Here is a 5,043-nt window from a genome sequence, read left to right on the forward strand (position 1 = left end):
TTAATGGCACTGTGAAGGGACACACATGACCGGTAATTTCATGCCAGAAACAACACCAGTGCTCTGCTTGCAAACTTCCTCCCCTCCTCCGCTTCCCTCCAGCTCCCCCCTGTCTCCCAGGAGCGATGGATAAACACGGAGTCAGATGATTCAAAGCTTCATGCACTCGCTCCTGTGACACAGGACTCTGTCCTTTTATTTCCTCTACCTTTTATTTTTCTACCTTCCTTTCTGCCATGGAAGTGAGGAGATGTGCCAGGATCTGGGAGAGCAGAGGGAACACTCTGAGAACTCCTCGGAGGGGGACTTTTGCTGGGGAAGAGCCACAGTGCTGCTGCTTTGTCCAGTTAGCTGCTGGGATGCTGGGAGACGTTACCAGTGCCCAGCCCCTGCATGCAGATGGATGTTGTGCTGGGGTTTCTTGACCAAAATAATGCAAATTATAACCATTGCCATGGAAAACAGGAGGATAGTTGTTTAATAACCACTTCGGGTGCCATCAGAATCCATCCAAAGGTTGCAGCTTTGGCTCCTCTCGTGCCATCACACAAACCTGGGGGAATTTCAGATCTGGGCTGCTGCTCATCACTAAGATCCCTCTTTCTAATTAAAACTTGTTCCCTGTCATCAAGCTCTGCATGAGTGTACCCAACTGGTTAGCCACAGAGGAAAATCTGGGATCACAGAATTGAAGAGCAGTGGGATGCTGCAGGCAGCAGGTTCAGCTCTGGCATTAAAGCCATTCCCTGTAAGGAGGAATAGGGCTGCTCTTGCCATTCATCCCGCCTTGTAACCCAGCCCATGAAAACAACTGCAGTAAAGCCAGACCCATCACCAGCTTTTATCCCTCCCAGTGTCCCACAGGCACCACCCCACGCTACTCACCTCCCTGCCAGCGCCAGGCCCTGCTCCCATCTCCTTCTCCCCCCAGTGCTGCTCCTTGCTCGTCCCAGCTCATGGTTTCCAGGACCCTCCCAGAGCCAGGGAGTGTGAGGGAATACGAAGAGATGAGAAGAAACTCTGATGGCAAAAGTGAACAGAGACACCAGGATGGGTGGGTGGTCCCATGTGCCTGGACAGCATATGAAAACATTGGGGGGGGAAGGGGGGGGAGTTATTTGGGTTATTTATTCGATTTGGGAAGTGACTTATTTCATTTGCAGCCACTTCCCTCGCCAGAGCCTGGGAGTAGCTGTCAGTATGCTGATAGGAACATGCTGAGTAACACGTGCTCCTCACAGCAAAGCTGAAGGAACGGATTCTTCCCAGTGGAAATTTCACTCCCAGCTCTGTGTGTGGAAGGTCTGGGGATTAGACTTTGGCTTTATCACATGGAAATACCCCGCAGGAGCCAGCACTGTGCAGTTAGCCCAGGTAACCTCTGCTTTACCTGGCTGAGGGTCAGCTTTGTGCCAATACTTACACCCAGGAGCTGCTCTTAGGGGACACCTTGGCACTCCCTGTACTCGCTGAGGACCTCAGTGGTGTCATGAATTGTGACCAGATGCCTGGATCTGAGATGAAATCCCGCTGAAGCGAGGTGTAGCAAGACGCTGGGTCCATCGGCTCCTGCTCTGGGACTCCTTCCCAATGCTGCCACCTAGAGAGGAACATCCACCTTCCACACGGGGACCATCAGCAGGTCCTACACAACAGGACTGCAGAGCTTTTCAGCCTCTAGCACAAGCGTTCACCCTTAAAACCATCACCCCGTGTGCTGGGAACCACCCCGACCACCGCTGCCTTTCTGTGGGCTGTGGCAGCTCCGCCAGACCCACGAGCCTGGTGGGATGAGAAACCACCGAGCAAGAGCTCGGCCGTGGGGCCGATCCCTGCCCCACATGTGGCTGCGTTTGCTTTCATGGGAGAGCTTTTGGGCTGTGAGTTGGGTTTTGTGCGATGGAAACGGCGTCAGGAATCAGCTCTCACATGACGTCAACTCGGGGTAAAGATTAAAACTCAAACGAGTAGTGAGACATCTGGATCTAATTGGGGTCCTCCAGGGCAGGAGCCTCCAGCTTTACTCTGAAGAGAAGCAAAGAGTGAGCAGCAGTGATTTGTCATGCAAACGCCTGTTGAGCGGAGGGGATGAGTCTCACACACCTCTGTGGCTGAGGGAGCCCAGTCGGTGCCATCCTGTGCGCCGACAAAGTTACACCCAGTGGCCCCGTGGTGCGTAGGATGGAAGCCTCCCGCGTTCAGAGCTGTGCCACTTACCCCTCACCAGCCACTTCCCCTCCTCCTGTGGATTCAGACGCTCACTGGCACTCAGGCAGCTGCGTCCTGCTCAGCCGACCCGTGGGCAAAGCTGCCTGGGCTGCTCCAAGAGTGACTCAGCTGACCTGTCCCCACGCAAGGCTCTGAGTGCCACCAGCTGACTGGGCAAGGGCTACACTGTGTTTGTCACAGGGCACAGGGAGGGAACAGTTCAGACTCAGCTCTGCAGCACTTGTAGGCACAGCAGAAAGGAACAGCCAGAGGAACTGGAGCTGGGATAAAGCCACAAGAGCACAGGGAGATTGGAACTGGAGCTGGGATAAAGCCACAAGAGTGCAGGGAGATTGGTGTCTCCCGCTGAAGATGCTGAAGTAGGTCTGGAGCCCAAGGAGGGGAGAGCTGGGTGCTGCCATTGGGACCTTTCCACTGTCACAGGCAAGGGAGCGGGGTGAATGCACAGGGTTTGACTGAAACGCCCCTGTGGGTTCATCAGGAGGAACTCAGGGCTGACCTGCTTTAAAAACAGGCCAACCATAAAGTACGAGGTCACCCCTTCAACACAACAAGTAAGAGGCAAATTAGTGCAGCCAAATTGTTTTACCTCCACTAATCCCACTTTCTGCTTTAGTGCCTTGCAGCAGTGGGGAAAACCTCCAAGACCAGACCCTGCCAAGAGAAGCGCCAGGCTCATGGGCACAGATAACACAGCTCTCCCAAACTCAGGCATGAGCTTTCCCATGCCAGCAGCTGCTGTGCTGCTTGGTAACAATGCCATACCCACACACGTGTGCTCACACCTGCACACTCAGCCTGCAGGTCCTGCAGCAGCATTGCCTACCCTGGCTTTCAGCATTCATCAGCATCTCCTTTTTCCTCTAAGATGACTCTAGACCATTTTATCTAGCAGCTACTAGTGTGCTGACCCAATTTACAGGTGAGGTATTCGCAGTTCTGGTTTGTTTTTACAATCAAATGGGACTGAAGCTCTATGGTGCAAATGTAAAATCATCATTTCTCTCTCAGCATATTTTCTAATCACCAATTTACATTGTTTTCAAGTTTGGTATTAGCTGAGTGAGAGATCAAACATTTCTGTGCCATATGTGGCCTTAGAGGAGCTGTCAAATAGATTTAGACTTGGTCTTTCAAGCGCTCAGAAGAAAGGAGGCTCCCCAGATTAATCAGGGAGCTTCCTGGCTGACTGCATCTGCCCTTTCCCGGCCAGGCAGCTCGTGCTTCCAGACCGCTTCATTTGGCAGAAGTCAGAGCAGTGTCAGCACTAATGATGTGGACACGGGGTGTGGAAGTGGCGTCCTTCATTACAGCCCCACCTGCTCCCCACATTTGCTACACTAAAGTGATGACAAACCTTCTCTGCAGATTTAAGAGGAGGAAGAGCCAACTCTGCACTGCAGCATGGCAACAGAGGTGGTTATGGTGCTGAATTGCACCCTGAGACATCACACAGGGGTTGACCAGCTGATGGTACCTGGGGAAAGGCTGGAAACAAAGATTTACATGTGGGTGGCTCCAGGTTTCCCGAGCATCAAAGGTCCTTTCCCCCACCATGTACCAGGGCGAGACCTCTGGTTGGTCTCCATGCAGATGGGATGTTTGGGTTGGGTTTTGCCTTCTAGCTTGGAGTGGAGGAAACCCATGTGCCAGCATTATTTTTCACTTTAAGCAGGAATCCCTGTTGCTGTGGGTTGCAGCCAGACCCTGAGCACAAGCGTCTCTTCCTCAGACAGATGCCACAGGGTTCATTCAGGTTATCTGGTGTTCTTCTGTGTTGCTGACCTGGGCCCATCGAAGACAGAGACCGTGGCTGGTCCAAAACCAGAGCCCAGGGTGGTCAGGGCTGCAGCTGCAGCTCCCTCCTCACATCCCCAGGAGTAGGGCTGGCCAGTGAGGACAGGCTGCAGCAGCAAGCAGGGCCAGGAGCTCCACATCACCGACGTCCCGCAGCAGGGCACAGGCCATGACCAGCGATGATGGGCCGTGAGGTTGTGTGGTGCTCAGCTTGTCCCACCCCAAAGCAGCTCTGACAGCAAAACTTACTGTGGAGGGAGCAGAGAAGTCTGTCTGCCCCCAGAGACACTTCTGTGAGGAAGAGGAGATAAAGAGCCTTTGTCAGCACATCTGCATCTACCTCATGCTGGCAGCTCCTGGTTAGGGTAAGGGTGGAATGTCTCACATTCCTGAAAAATGGAGCTGCTCCCTCAGCCCCAGTCTGAATCCCAGTAGCACCATGGGCCAGCCCTACATGGCCAAGCCCAGCTGGGGCAGAGGGTGAGACCGGGCAGGAGTGCTGCAGGGAGCAGGGAAAGGGGGAAGACACCGACACTCGCACCCACTAATGCTGTTACTTAATTTATTAACACAGCTTAGGCTGTAACAGTCTGGAGACAGAGGGAATAAACCAGCAGGGACTCATGGATTTACCTGGGGTCATTTTCCAGCATCCCTCCCGTTGCTGGAAGGCATCACCTCCAGGGACAAGGGGCACTAAGTCAGGGATGTGAACACATCTCCATCCTCACCAGGGCCAAGTCAGCGGGGCTGGAGAAGGAACACGGCTCGGTTCCGTGGGGGTGGCTTCCCAGGGACGTGCTGCTGCAGGGTGCTATCATCCAGCAGCTACTGCTGCTGCCAAAGCAACCCTCCCCCTGCCCTTGGATAAGATTCTGAACAATAATACCTGCAAATCTGATTACTACAAGGATCCTCCATCCACATCCAACCGAACGAGCTCATCAGAACAATCACTTATTGTGCTGAGGGCAGCCTATCACGATGTAAGAAAATAAACGAGCACTGAACAGTTAA

The sequence above is a fragment of the Gallinula chloropus genome (assembly GCF_964237585.1).
Source record: "Gallinula chloropus genome assembly, chromosome: 6".
NCBI classification, from domain to species: domain Eukaryota; kingdom Metazoa; phylum Chordata; class Aves; order Gruiformes; family Rallidae; genus Gallinula; species Gallinula chloropus.